The sequence below is a fragment of the Chiloscyllium plagiosum genome, unplaced genomic scaffold (assembly GCF_037043375.1).
Source record: "Chiloscyllium plagiosum isolate Xiang-an unplaced genomic scaffold, Cpla_swu_hap1 HiC_scaffold_7, whole genome shotgun sequence".
Lineage (NCBI taxonomy): Eukaryota > Metazoa > Chordata > Chondrichthyes > Orectolobiformes > Hemiscylliidae > Chiloscyllium > Chiloscyllium plagiosum.
The window spans coordinates 79,183,424-79,199,773 of NW_028270145.1; the positions used below are offsets into that span (position 1 = coordinate 79,183,424).

The 16,350-nt window shown below is 40.2% G+C and overlaps 1 protein-coding gene across 1 annotated transcript in view; it reads right to left on the reverse strand.

Moving 5' to 3' along the window:
- LOC122551707 (transmembrane protein 163a) overlaps positions 1–16,350 on the reverse strand; it is a 230,540-nt gene that overhangs the window by 113,845 nt on the left and 100,345 nt on the right. The gene's annotated exons all lie outside the window — the stretch shown is intronic.

Below are 16,350 nucleotides of genomic sequence, written 5' to 3' on the forward strand. Positions count from 1 at the left end.
GTTCCTTAAAGCATGACATTTTCCATGGAAACCATTACTGAGCAATGTAGCAACAATTTTATATTTAGACATTGTTAATGTCACACATCAAAATGATTGAAAGACTGAATAATTTGACAGGGAAGCAGAATGTACTCGATACATACAAAGGTCATGCTGAGAAAGTTCCATGGTAAAATTATTTCGGTCTTTAATCTCACGCCCGACAAATCACCTGCACTTTTTTTAAACAGTACTTAAAATAAAATTATCAAGTTGTCTCAATTGAAATTTAAGCAACTTACAGACAATATTAATAAGGTAAAAAAATTAGATTAGACTGCATTAAAACCACATTTACTGGATATAAACACTATCACAAACAAATTTGCAAAAATTGGCACATTTCTATAAGGTTGGACTAACTTTCAGGTCAAAACTGAAAAAAATATCTAGATCTGACACTCAGTAGAGTTGTATAAAGCTATGGTTTTCAAAGGGTTAGTGTTGGACAGTGCATTTGGTTCCACCCAATCTGATGCTGTTACAAGCGTATGGACAAGTGTCATTGGTCCAGCAGATCAATACCATAGCTGAAGAAACAGAAGTTGTAGCTTACTGAGATGAGACTACATTCTCCAGGAATAAAAGTATGCCACAAATGACTTGACAATGTAAGGAGCGTAAGAGAGTTGAAAATATATGTTATTCACAATTAATACTTCTCATTTTTGAGCCTTCAAGTGTGTCTTAAACTCAATATCCTTGCAGTAAAAAGTAAAATACAGTAAAGTCATCACAGTACCACTATCCCATTAGACAGAGACAGAGATAGAGACAGCGGTTGGTGGTTTAACCTGAGGGTTACCAAAGCTCAGGCAAGGACGGCCAGTCATAGTGACCTCAGTCGGCATGGCGACAATTTGCATTGCAGCTCAGCTAACCAACCCCCATGATTTTGTAATAGAAGCTTGAGTTTGATCAGTTTCAATAGAATAATTAGTTCAGAAGCAAACTGTTGCTGATCAGCCAGTGAAACAACAGCCATGTGAAGATTTAATTGTGCATTTCAGACTTATGGGGAAGGAAGAATCTATTGATATTACCTATGTTGGCATAAAGAATACCACATTCTGTGAACAGGAGGAATATGTGACTTTTCAGAACTGGTGGAAATGTTTCCATTTTAATCACTACTGAAGAAAGTTCAGATGGAAAAATGAGCAAAGATTGCCAGTAGAAGCAAACACAGTCGGTTCTGATATAACGTGATAGTTCCGTTCTCGTGAGATCTTGGGTTATAAGAATATCGCACAATAGCAGTGCCATTTCAACTAATGGGGCTGGAATCGCATTATAGGAGAAAGTGAGGACTGCAGATGCTGGAGATCAGAGTCGAGGGTGTGGTGCTCAAAAAGCACAGCAGGTCAGGCAGCATCCAAGGAGCAGGAGAATCGATATTTGGGGCATAAGCCCTTCCTGATTATGGTGCTTTTCCAGCACCACACTCTTGACTGGAATCGCATTATAGCCACGTTTGCATTGCATAAATAACAATCTAAATTCTTCAATCACGTTAAAGCCAATTCGCATTGAAGAAATACACATTATAGCAGAACAGCTTGTATCAAGAACAAGAAGGATCTGTTCAATCCATTGAGTTTACCGACAAATCTTTAACTGACATTGTTCAGATAGCAAGGCAGCCTGCAAAACAAGAAGAATTGTCAGTATCAGTGAGAAAAGATAATGCTGAGAAAGCAACAATCATCTAATACCACGATAGTGAAAAGATCTAATTTACCAGCTGGACATCCACAAAAGTAGACAGGCAGGAAGCTGGAAGAACACAGCAAGCCAACCAGCATCAGGAAGTGGAGAAGTCGACATTTTGGATGTAACTGTTCTTCAGGACAGGGGATGGGTGTAAGGGGAGCTGCAGATAAAGGGAGCAGGGTAGTGAAGTGGGGATAGGTGAAGGCAGATAGAGGTAAGACCTGATTGGTCAATGGAAGAGTAAATCCAGTTGGTGGCAAGAGGAGTGGAAGGGAGGGGGAGGGGCTGGGAAGGGAGTTGGGGGATGGGAAGGGCAGTTATTTAAAGTTGGAGAACTCAATGTTTAGACCTCTGGGCTGTAGGCTGCCCGGGCAGAAAATGAGGTGTTGTTTCTCCAATTTGTGGTTTGGTTCATTGTGGCAATGGAGGAGGCCAAGGATGGTCATGTTGGGAAGGGAGTGGGAAGAGGAATTAAAATAGACTGCGACTGGTAGTTCCAGTTGGCCCCTGCAGGCCCGGCTGAGATGCTTGGTGATCTGTACCATAAATTTATGTTTGGTCTCCCCGATGTGCACAATGAACCCTTCTCTACTCCAAAGACCACATCTGGAGTAGATTAGATTAGATTAGATTAGATTAGATTAGATTAGATTACTTACAGTGTGGAAACAGGCCCTTCGGCCCAACAAGTCCACACCGCCCCGCCGAAGCGCAACCCACCCATACCCCTACATGTACCCCTTACCTAACACTACGGGCAATTTAGCATGGCCAATTCACCTGACCTGCACATCTTTGGACTGTGGGAGGAAACTGGAGCACCCGGAGGAAACCCACGCAGACACGGGGAGAACGTGCAAACTCTACACAGTCAGTCGCCTGAGGCGGGAATTGAACCCGGGTCTCTGGCGCTGTGAGGCAGCAGTGCTAACCACTGTGCCACGTACTGTGACCAATTTTCATCATCTTATTTTTAAAAAATGTTATTTCATTGGAGACTGTTCAGTGAAGATGCATTAGATTGGAGGCTTGTATAGAGAAACTTGGGCGACAGCATCTCAAACATGCAGATATTCACAGCCATGCACATTCAGACTACAAATCCTTCCCACAAATGTAGCATATAGGTATTTAAACAATGTCTTTCAACACATTGTGACATATCTGATACATGTGGGACTTCTGACCCAGAGTTAGGGACACAAAGACTGCGCCCAACAGCCCTTACTTGTGATCCAGTGATTTTCAACTGGTATGCCCCAATAAATTGAGAAGTGTGTTGCATAATTCTCAGGAAGCAGCATTGCTTTATTTAAGCATTGAGGCCACATCCATGCTTCTGATCTCCTCTGGAGCCTTGGTGTCTATTACTGAAGGCAGTGCCAAGGACCAGGTCAAAGTTGAAACTTTATTGCTGGAACAGCACAGCAGGTCAGGCAGCATCCAGGGAACAGGAGATTCGACGTTTCGGGCACAGGCCCTTCTTCAGGCCTGTGCCCGAAACGTCGAATCTCCTGTTCCCTGGATGCTGCCTGACCTGCTGTGCTGTTCCAGCAATAAAGTTTCAACTTTGATCTCCAGCATCTGCAGACCTCACTTTCTCCTCAAGGACCAGGTCAAGTTCACTTGACTTCTAGCTTTTGGTAAGGTGAGAACCTAAATATTAATGAAGCAAATTTGGTCATTAACAAGGTGTTTAACAAGCTATAATCCCCTTAATTTGCATTTTGCTGGTGTCTATTGAGACATTTGTTATGCCATTTGTCTGAAACAAAAAAAATGGTACGAGATGCTCCCAATGTTTAAATAGGCTTCTCTGGACTTCTTGCACAATTCTGTCACATTAGATTGGAGGCTTGCATAGAGAAACTTGGGCGACAGCATCTCAAACATGCAGATATTCACAGCCATGCACATTCAGACTACAAATCCTTCCTATAAATGTAGCATATATGTATTTAAACAATGTCTTTCAACACATTGTGACATATCTGACCATGTCACTCAGACTCCTGTAAGATTCTGCTGTATATGTTTGCTCCTGTAGTTGAATTTCAAATGTTCAGGAATGACTCATGCATTAAGCTACCAAAATGTAGATAGTCTACATTGGGCTTTTGGGCAGTTACATTTTGTATCTCTTTTGATTAGTCCTGCAGTGTAATTTCATAGCACAAAACAAAATTAAAAACAGCTCACAAAATCTTAAAAGAAGCTGCCAGTTTCTGAAAGAGCATTCCCCTTCAGGTGGGGTTCCACTGCAGCATGAAGAAAACGAGGTTAATGTGGCAGTAGGTCTTTGTCAGTTAAACTGGAAGCAGGGGAAAGTAAGGACTGCAGATGCTGGAGATCAGAGCTGAAAATGTGTTGCTGGAAAAGTGCAGCAGGTCAGGCAGCATCCAAGGAGCAGGAGAATCGACATTTCGGGCATGAGCCCTTCTTCAGGAATGATTCCTTGGGTGCTGCCTGACCTGCTGCGCTTTTCCAGCAACACACATTCAAACTGGAAGCAGGTCTCACTTCCCCATTCTTCATGTTTAGCTCAGCTAGAGTACTGCCCAGTTTCAGATGGGATTGACTTGCTCCCATTCTTCAAAAACCTTGGATAAGTTTCTTAGTTTGCAAATAATAAGATTGATTGTAGCTGCAGATAAGTTGATTGTTCAACAAGTCATTTATACTCAATCATTTTAGACAAGTTATGATACACCTCCAGTGGAGTAAGGCTTTTCACATGCTTTTGCCACAAATCTTGCCATAGCCTACATCACTCAGGGTCTTATAAAATTCCACACAATATGTTTGCCCCTGAAATAAAATCCAGTGGTCAGGTAGGAACACAACCACAGTGCCACAGACCTGACGTTATTTAAAACTATACAGAAGTATCATAGAACACCTATGGTGGGACTTTTACCACAGATAGGAACACAATTATCGCTCCACAAGGCTCCACTGATAAATGGCACTCAACTCAAAGTGTGCCACAATGAGGTTATCTAACTAGTCAATCTCTTTGCATAAGTATATTAATGTATCAGTGACAGATTGTTTCAACATCCTAAAGAGAAAAATAGAATAAAGCTACATCATCTAAGGATGCAAAGAAAAACATCAGTAATGCCACCTTGTCTCAGATTCAAATGGAAAGTTATATGGTTTACAAAGACATCTGACAATGTATAGATTACTGCTTGCAATAATTCCTTGCTTTGGATCATTGCTTTGCATGTTGAATTCAAGAGTAACTGATATTTGTACTGCTATAGAAGATATCTGTTTTATTTATAACAATGCTGCTCCAGAGAAACCAGTCAGTGTTGTCATAATGCGGCAACACAATTGATTGACACAGTACATCTAATATTTCATCCTTTCCATAATAAGAATAAGTCAATGGCAGGGCTGCAAATATAAATTAAAACAGAGACATATATGGTAACATAATTATTAAACCAAGTAATTTCAGGTCTACAAAGACATATTAGCTGGCATTGCTCATGGATATAAATGACGTTTCTTTCTCACTCTACTGCTGTTGTTTGAATTTTTGATCACGCATGAGAGTCAGTCCTTGCTGTCCCAGTTTAGTTTACTTTTTCAAGTAATTCAAATAATTCAAAAATTATTCAAATTTTTTGTCTGTGCACCCTCCCATCTTCCTTCTCTCTCTGATCTTATTTTGAATCACGATTCCTTCCATCCACATTTTGGCTGTATCTCAATTTGCTGCACATTTGTAATTCGGACTTGGCTGCTGTCAAAATTTCTCCCTTTGGCTCTCTTCAACCATTTCAAAATCACTGTAATAAAGTCAGAAATTCAGTCAGGTCTTTGAAATAGGGCTGATATTTTTGAAGTATCAAGTGAGCGTTGCCAGTAATGGACAGATAGAATTAAGCGGTCCCACAACCAACAGATCAGATTTAAATTCTTCAGCCCGACTACATCCATTTGGAACAACTAAACAACTCACAAGAGATGCAGGCTTCACAAACATCCCCATCCACACTGATGGGGGAGGCGAACATGTCAGTGCAAAACACAAGACTAAAGTATTTACATCCATCTTCAGCCAGAATTGCCAATTGGATGATCCAACTCAACCTCCATCTAAGGTCCCCACCATCAAAGATGCCAGTCTTTATACAATTCAATTCACTCTATATGAGATCAAGAAAAGACTGAAAGCACTGAACAGTGCAAAGGTTATCGGCTTTGACAATCCCAACAATATGCTATGCAGAAGACCAAACCCTCTCAAAATATATTAAGAAGATTGCCTAGACCCCAACTTTTTCTTACTTTTAAAGGCAAATGTAAGGCAAGTGTTCTAGATTCAATTCGACTGATCAAACTGCCAGGCAGGAAGGAAAACATAATTTATTCTTACACTATAGTCAAAATACCAAAGAAAGAAGAATTGAAGTAATAACTTTATTGGAAAACTTAGAGTCATAGAGGTGTACAGCACAGAAACAGACTCTTCAGTCCAACTCGTCCATGCCAACCAGATATCCTAAATTAATCTAGTCCCATTTGCCAGCACTTGTCCCATAATCCCTCTAAACCATTCCTATTTATGTACCCATCCAGATGCCTTTCAAATGTTGTAATTGTACTAGCCTCCAGCACTCCCTCTGGCACTTCATTCCATACATTTCATTCCATCTTTTGCATTAAAATGTTGACGCTTAGGTCCCTTTTAAATATTTCCCTTCTCACCTTAAATCTATAGCCTCTAGTTCTGGACTCCCCCACCACAGCGAAAAGACATTGTCTAATTACCCTATCCATGCCCCTCATGATTTTATAAAGCTCTAAAAGGTCACCCCTCAGCCTCCGATGCTCGAGGCAAAACAGCCCCAGCCTGTTCAGCCTCTCCCTGTTGCTCAAATCCTCCAACCCTGGTAACATCCTTGTAAATCTTTTCAGAACCCTTTCAAGTTTCACAACATTCTTCCCATAGGAGGGAGGCCAGAATTGCACACAATATTACAAAAGTGGTCTAACCAATGTCTTGTACAGTCACAACACAACCTCTCAACTCTTAGACTCAGTGCTCTGACTAATTAAGAGAGCACACTAAATGCCTTCATCATTATCCAATCTGCTGAGACTCGACGTTCAAGGAACTATGAATCTGCACTCCAAGGTTTCTTTGTTCAGCAACACTCTCCAGGACCTTACCATTAAGTGTACAAGTTCTGCCCAGATTTGCCTTTCCAAAATGCAGCACCACACATTTGTTAAGACATGGGGTAAACACTCCTGCCTAATAAAAGCAGCAACACAGTAAAGATTTATCCCATGCAGTAATCTGTGAAAATTCGAGAGACCAAGTATTATTTACACTAAAATTTAACAACTTTATTTCGTAAAGTGTAAGAGAGAATAATTAACTAACAACTATTTTCAACTCCTTCCTCTAACCTATCTTTTACCTTGCCCTTCCCCAATACTAGTCTGATAAAATTCCCAATTAAGATTTACAAAACAAAATTTCTTATCTCCAAACCAGACAGCTTTCAGTTTTCTCTGTGTTCCTGTCTTCTTTTCTTCTTCTAGGGGATTCTGCTTCGCACGTTACTGATCGATAAAGGTGCCTTTAAGAGAGCTATTTTTCAGGCAGTCTTTTTACATGCTGGTGGCCTGGCAGTTCTCCTCCCTTATGTTCAATTTTCCCTGGTTTTAACCCCCAAAGCATTGGATTTTAAGATTGTCAATATATGAAATTCAAACTGGATTGGAGTTTCTAGGGAACTAGCTAATTGAGTTGTTTGACCAAATGTTACTTTTTTGTCAGAATATTTGTTTCTGTCAGATAGTTGTGTTGCTTATAGCTCTCTTAAAGGTACATGTTCATAACTCATTTATCTAAATTAAACTCCATCTGCCACTCCTAGGCCCATTGACCCATCTATCAAGATCCCATTGTACTCTGAAGTTAATGGAATATTTAACTAAATTATTTAACTACTAAACATCAACTGTTCCTTAGCAAATGCAAATTCAGTAAAATAGATTGTCTCACATGCAGTTCTCCATCCAGGAAAAAAGAACATCAAGAGAAACATCAGAAAGAGAATACAAGCATTTTGCTGTTGCAGGGAGAGGCATATGGCAGCTTCCAAAGCCCAGCAGCTAGTGAATGTTAAACTAAATTCTGGTTCTGTGGGAGCTTGACCCCATACCTTCACGCTATTTCTATTAGATTCATAGAGTCATGTAGCATGGAAACAGACCTTTCCATCCAACCCATGCACGCCAGCCATGTTCCCAAACTAAACTAGTCCCACTTGCCTGTGTTTGGCCCATATCCCTCTAAACTTTTCCTATTCATGTACTTATCCAAATGTCTTTTAAATGTTGTAACTATACCTGCATCCGTCACTTCCTCTGGCAGTTCATTCCACGCATGAACCACCTTCTGTGTAAAAACGTTGCCTCTCATGTCTTTTTTAAAACTTCCTCCTCTCATCCTAAAAATATGCCCTCTAGTTTTGAACTCCCCCATCCTAGGGAAAAGACCCTTGCTATTCACCTTATCCTATGCCCCTCATGATTTTATAACCTCTAATAAGGTAACCCCTCGATCTCCTACACTCCCAACCTATCCAGCCTACTTATTTTAAAAAAGCCCCAAGGCCTCACAAAAGCTGTTCACTTTATTGAGTCGAACAGACCGCTTATCACCTCTGTCTCAAACTCTCTTCATAAAAAAAATCAAGACAAAATACACCTCTTAAAGCCATAGTATCATCACAAATAGTACTGAATATAACTGACAATGTGGAAAATTGCCCAGACCTGTCCTATCCGCAAAAAGCAAGATAAATCTAATTGAACTAATTACCACCCTATTAGTGCACACTCGAGCAATAGCAGAGTGATTTGAGATGTTGACAACTGTGTTATCCAGTTGCAAAGTTATAATAGGCTCATTAATGCTTACCTTGGCTTTTCAGTTTCTCATCTCTACAGGCTTAATTCAAACATGAACAAAATAGCTGAACTTCTGGGACAAAATAGTTCAAAATAGCTGAACTACAATGACAGAAATTGACATCAAGACTATATTTGACTGAGAATGGCATCAAAAAGCTTTCGCAAAACTAGAGTCAGAAGGAAAACTCTCTGTTGATTCAAGCCACAACTAGCACAAAGGAAGATGGCTGTGACTGTAGAGGTCAATCATCTTAATCCAAGGACATTTCTGCAGGAGCTCCTCAAGGTAGTGTTCTAGGTCCAGTCATCTTCAGTTGCTTCATCAATGACCTATCAATGTCCTTCACTCCATCATAAAGTCTGAAGTGAGGTGTTTGCTGGTTATTTCACAATGTTCAGCACCACCCATAATTCCTCACAAACTGAATTATCCAGGATTGGTTTGATAAGTGACTTGTAACATTTACACTGCTCAAGTATCAGGCAATGACCATCTCTAGCAAAAAAGAATCTAGCAATCATCTGTTGGTGCTCAGAAGTATTACCATAATCCCCCACTGTTAATATTTTGAGGGTTACCATGAACCAGAAACTGAATTGAAGCAGCTGGATAAATACTGTGGCTGCAAAAATAGATTATAGGCTATGCACCCAGCAGTGAATAATTCACCTTTTGACTCCTTATAGCCTGTGTGACCCGCAAGACACAGGTAAAGGGTGTGATGGAATAATATCCAATTACCTGGATGAGTGTAGTTCCAACAAAGAAGTTTGGCACCATTCCAGAAAAAGCAGCCTTTTTCACTGACCCCATAGCCACAAACAATGACTCCCTCCACCATCGATGCTCATGGCCAGCAGTGTGCATCATCTATAAGATGCATCAAAGTACTTCATCATTCTGTTAACTGTCAACACCTTCCAAACCATAACCCTTACAACCTAGGAGGACAAGAGCGACAGATGCATGGGAGCACTACTACAGAGAAGTTCCTTTCCAAGTCACCCAACATGCTGACTTGGAAATATACTGTCATTCTTTCGCTGTTACTGAATCTCCCCTGCTTACACCTTTGAGAGGGAACCTCAATCCCGAGGATTGCAGCAATTCAAGAAGGCAACTCACTAATCACCTTCTCCAGGGCAGTTAGAGATGGGAAATTAATGTTCGCTTAGTTGTCAACATTCACATCCTGTGAACGAATAAAATTATTTCTTCAATTAAAACCTGATCATTTTCATGTTAACGCATTGAAGAAAAAATAGACGTAAAGAAAATCCTTCATGTAAATTTAGGGCACCTCCAAATTTTGTGCAAATTACAAGATCACCATACTACATTCGAGACAAGTCAAGACTACTGATATTAATTGGATTTACTGTTTTGGTCTGTTAATCTGAACCAAACAGCTGCTTTTCTGCAATCTCTGTGGTGACATTGAGGTAGGCACACAAGATGCTCAGTTTAAGACAGAAAACAGAATTTGCACTCTCTAATGCTAAATGGGTAACTATCATTTAAATTCTAGAATAAACAGTTAATTCCGCTGTAATAGTCATTCATACATCCAACATATGTTATTGTTTATTTCCACTGAGTATTGCTAACAGAAAAGTGCGTGATTAAAGCTTTTGTCTTGCACTTTTCAGGACAAATGCTGAAATGCCAAATTTTAAACAGTAATATATATCACACAAGTAGTAAGCTAATTGTTGTCAAATTGACTGAGATTGGTCAAGTCATTGCCATGAAGAATACATCAAGGAACTATTGCCTCCTGTGTTTTAATTTAAATTGTGTCTTTTTGTACGAAATTAGACTTGCCAACCAATCAGTTCATTTCTCTCAAGCATTATACAAAATTAAACGCTTTTGAAGTTTGACATTCTGTCTCAATTTGCAGAAATACTCAAATTCTGTTCAACTCAGCAACTATTTCCATTCAATCAAATGCCCTCCTGTGTATTGGAAGGTAATTGAGAATGTTTGCAAAAGTTCACACCATGAAGGAAAATTTCATTTTGATCTGTTTGTGCACCAGGGAATTCAGGTAACTGATCGCCCAGCACTTAATCAGTTGAGGCAGCAAACAGGAAACCTGCATTGCTGACTGTTTGCATGCTGAAAAGAGAAATGGCAGCACGTTTGGTGAGTGCATGTTTCAGTGAGTATTAAAGGCAGCCTTCCTTTCTTATTGCACAAAACATAATTGTCTGTGGAAGATTTAGAGAAGCAAAAACACAATTGACAAAACAACAGGCGAGAGAGAAGGTTCCCAGGATTTCTGATGCAAAGCTCAAAGCTTCAGCACATAAATTGCACTGGAATCACCGGCTATGTGGCCAGGTAGACCTGGGGCACCCAGAAGCCACCATTTGATTTGATAAAATGGTTCGAGTCCAGAAGGCACAATGAACTGCTCGAGAATGATGGGCATGATTGCAGCTGACAATATATTGGGCATTCATCTGCACAGTTTATTATATATGAGCACAAACCTGCAGGAGGTTGAGTGAGTAGATTTGCTTTTGTTTGCAATATTTTTAGATTTCACAGAATCCCTACAATGTGTAAACAGGCCATTTAGCTCATTAAGTCGACAATGACCCTACAAAGAGCATACCCTGACCCACCTCCCTAGCTTATCCCTGTAACCTTACATTTCTCATGACTAATGCACAGGTCTTTAGACTGGTGAGACAAAACTGGAGCACCCATAGGAAACCCAAGCAAACATGGGAGAATGTGCAAACCGACAGTGCCCAAGGCTGAAACTGCACCCAGGTCCCTGGCACTGTGAGGTAGCAGTGCTAACCACTGAGACACCACACCATCCTTGTGCAATTGATTTGCAGTCCCTGCTAACCAGATGCATGAAGTTCAGTTACTGGCACCTCACAGTGAAACTGCCTGCGATCCTCATGAAGTTTTGGTTACACCACGTGCTTCTCTTTGGCAAGCAAGAATGTAATGCAGTCAGCTCTCATATAATGGACAACTTGAATGACCTTGCTTATGAACAGTGGACAGCAAGTGGCAAGATGTTGCAAACAGCTTCAGCTTGAACCTGAATGGAGCCTGATACATCAAACATTCATTGTCACAGTCACTTTCACAGCTGCTGGCAATGCACAAGACCAAAAGAAATAGGAACAGGAATAGGCTGTTCAGCCCTTTGGGCATGGTCCACCATTCAATGGGATCATGGCTGATCCAACATTCCTCACTTCCACTTTCCTGCCCTTTCCCCACAACCCTAGATTCCCCTACCGAGCAAGAATCTACTTATCTAGCTATCTATCTGGCTCAGGAGAAAGTGAGGACTGCAGATGCTGGAGATCAGAGCTGAAAAATGTGTTGCTAGAAAAGCGCAGCAGGTCAGGCAGCATCCAAGGAGCACGAGAAGCCTCACTCCTGATGAAGGGCTTATGCTCGAAACGTCGATTCTCCTGCTCCTCGGATGCTGCCTGACCTGCTATGCTTTTCCAGCACCACAGGTTTGTGATGTGGCCAATTATATAGGTCTCAGATAAAGTCAGGTTCAGTATGAAGAACAAGTTACAGACTGCTGGAAAAGCTCAGCAAGTTTGGCAGCCATCTGTGGAGAGAAATTAGAGTTAATGTTTTGGGTCGAGTGACCATTCCTCAGAATTCTGATTTTCTACAGAGAGGCTGCCAGACCTGCTGAGCTTTCTCAGCAATCTCTATTTTACTATGTGATTTACAGCATCCACAGTTCCTTCATTTTTTTTCAAGAACAAGTTAACCTGGTGTATTTAGAAAACAAAATGGTTTATTACCAAATGCAAATTTACTCAAAGTTGCAAACAGCTTGGATCATATGTATAAATATCATTTTTTTAAAAAAAAATACAGACACACAACATTTTGAGGCAAAATCAAACAAATTAAAACTCAGCAGTGTTAACTTTTACTAGTCTGGCCTAGTAATAGTTAAAGTCATGAATATAGGATAAGTCATCAGTCGTCACAAATGGTGCTCTGATTCTGAAGTTATTCTGCACACACAAGGTGCTAGCACTGAGACATCTTCCTGGAACGGTTGTAACTGGCTGGATTTCCTTTGTCATCCCCAGCTGGCACCCTGGCATCCCAATTATTTGGCATCTTACAGCTCCTTCCCATCTGGCACCCTACCCTCCCAACACCCAAACATCACAATTACTTATCCACTTGCCCTTTCACTACAGCTGTCAGGATATGTTACATTTCAGAATGCAGCAACTGACTGCTGTGAAAAGAGGACATGAGTTTCTTTTGTCTAATGGTTGTAACGCCAAGAAAGAACTGTCAGAATGGGAGTCTGCATCTGTGATTCTGAGGAAGCCCTGAGCAGTTTCCTTCTTTCATAAAATAAAGGCCAAGGTGGCAATCTTATACATTGGAAAATCTGGTGCAATATTTAGTTCATACCTTTCATCACATTATTCAGTCGTGGGAAGTCCAGTTTTCACATGTGGCAGAAAGATACTTTACAGCCTGTTTAGAAAATCTTTCACATCTATAACTCAGATTCACAATCATCCAATAGCTGTTGGAATTTATTGGTCATGTCTATCTTTCAGAATAGTAGAACCACTGACCAGTTCCAGTTAGGATGCAAACAGGTCAATCTTCAATCTGAGTTGTTCTTTGCAATGATTACAGCAAAGTCTTTTTCCTCGTTCTCAACTTCATTAGATACACTAAAATAGAGATAAATATTAAAGGAAATCAAATTCCCTGTTCACAACTGCTTAGGGAAGAAAATTACCCAACAATACCAAGAATTGCCAGTAGCAGTGGTGGACTCTCCCTCTTTATGGGCATTTAAACGGGCATTGGATAGGCATATGGAGGATAGTGGGCTAGTGTAGGTTAGGTGGGCTTGGATCGGCGCAACATCGAGGGCCAAAGGGCCTGTACTGTGCTGTATTTTTCTATGTTCTCTGTTCTAATTGTAAAGAATTGATAGATATGAGGACATTGAATTTTCTGTCTTCATTTTTCCTGTCTAAATATTCATTGACTTTTTGGAACTCTGTACAATATTAATGAAAATGGAGTCATAAAAAGAATTTTGGTTTTAAGCTGATCAAATATTAATATCCTTGGTATTGCAGCAGTAATAAGTTGGAGCTGTAAGAGGATGTATATAAAATATGTAAGAAACAGAAAATAAATTCTTATGAAGTCGGTTCATTTATTTCAGCAAGTTACCAAGTCAGTAAATACAAAGTATTTGACTTTTTAAAATTGGTACACTTCTGCAAGAATGAAGAGCAAGCAGATTAGTTTTCACAGTCACAAAAATGGAAATTATCGATCTGCTGAACTGCAGAGACATATGCTTCAGATGTGCCAAGGTTGCATTGGAACTAGCACAAATAAGAATTAAAAGAGGTCATTTTCAACACCCATCACCTTGTGGAATCATTCACTGACTAACTGAAGAAACTGCTAGAGCTTCATTCATCTGAAGTTATGAAAAAGTGCCAGAAGCCAGGTACGACCCTGGAGATAAAGTTGAAAATTACTCTTATGTGGACCGAAGCAATGACAGGTACCTATTTGTGCATTAGGTTTGAACCAGTACCCAAATAAAACTATAATTGTTTTAGTAAAACCAGAACTGAAGAGATCATATTTACAAAGGGGTCATTTTAGAAACTCATTTGGAAAACACAGAGTCATACAGTATGGACACAGACTCCTTGGTCCAACTCATCTGCACCAACAAGACAGCCCATCTGACTTAGTCCCATTTGTCAGCATTTGGCCCATATCCCTCTAAACCCTTCCTATTCATTTACCCATCCAGATACTTCTAAAGTGTTATAATTGTACCAGCTTCTGCCATTTCCTCTGGTAGCTCATTCCATACATACACCAACCTCTGTGTGAAAAAGTTACCCCTCAAGTCCCTTTTAAAATTTTCCTCTCTCACTTTAAACCTATGTTCTCTAGTTTTGGACTCTTCCACCTGAGCTAAAAGACCTTGGCTATTCACCATATCCATGTCCCTCATGATTTTATAAACTTCTAAAAAGTCACCCCTTAGTCTCCGATCTTCTGAGTAAAAAGTCCCAGCCTATTCAGCCTCTACTAATAAGTCAAATCCTCATGTCCTGGCAAAATCGTTGCAAGTCTTTTCTGACCCCTTTCACGTTTTGTAACATCCTTCCTATAGCAGAGAGAGCAGAATTGAATGCAGTATTCCAAAAGTGGCCTAACCAATGTCTTGTACAGCCACAACATGATCTTCCAACTCCTATACTCAATGCACTGATCAATAAAGATAAGCATACAAAACACCTTCTTTATTAACATGTCTACTTGCGACTCCACTTTCAAGGAACTATGTACCTGCACTCCAAGGTCTCATGAATGAGTATATGAATAGCGAAAGTTTAGAGGGATATGGGCCAAATGTTGGCAAATGGGACTACATTAATTTAGGATATCTGGTCAGCACAGATGAGTTGGACTGAAGGGTCTGTTTCTGTGCTGTACATTTCTATGACTGGATGACTATGACTGTAATGGAAACCCTCAACATGTCAACAGTGAAATAGCAAGCAATATTTTTTTCACATCCTGCACATACTTTCAAAGATTGAAAAGGCTGAACTTTTAAATGCCTTGACAACTCCAGTTGACAGGCACACTGACATTTCTGGCAGCCCTTTTGACGGGCTCACTTAGCATGTGCTTTTGACAATTTTGATAGTTTTATTTGCAGATTCAATGGTCTTGACAGCAATGAGCTTATTCACTTTTAAGCACATTACACTCCTTTTAACAACTCAAAAGGCACCTGTGCTAGCCTAAGGAACACCTGACCAATTCCAAAGGTATCCTGTGATCAGATTCAAAAGATACACTAGCTATCTAAATGATTCCACAAAGTTCACCAGCTCTTACCAAGTCTATTCGCAAACCTAGGGTTTTACATTCCAAGGCTATCAACAAGTCATTCCAGTGTAAACGGGTAATGATTTAAATAGTCAATGGCCTCCATAAAATGTGCCTGCAGGCAATTCCTTAATGGCATTGTGGGTCAACCCACAGCAAGTGGACTGCAGTGGTTCAAAAAGACAGCTCATCACCATCTTCTCAAGGGCAACTAGAGTTGGCAATAAATGCTGGCCGGCCAACGATGTCCACATTCCACAAATGGATCTTTAAAAATCCTATTTCCACCCTGAGAAAATATTCCACTGCTCATATTCAGGGGTTGAGCTGAAGATGTTTAGGCAAACCTGCTATTTTTGACATGAAGAGTTTTTCTATTGTAGCCAAAATCTGGATCCTTGTTCTGAAAGCTTAGAGTTTTCAGTGTAGCTTCCCTTCTCAATGTATTCGCTGCTCCACATACCTAAGCTAATTCACCCAAGTGTTATTTTGTTTGTCTACCGTTCATGTGTAACGTCAGCAATTGACAGTCACAAATCAGAATATCACTAATCCCCTAGCTTCATTGATGCTCAGTCTCCAACCTCCCTGATGCATGCTTTGGAGTTACATTCCTCCAGGTTATGCTTTGAAACTGCTCTCAGTTCCAGGTCTCAAGTTACTCTTTCATATAATGCACATGTTGTATATTTTAGAAATTTGGGCATTTTAAATATTTTGCATTTTAGCTG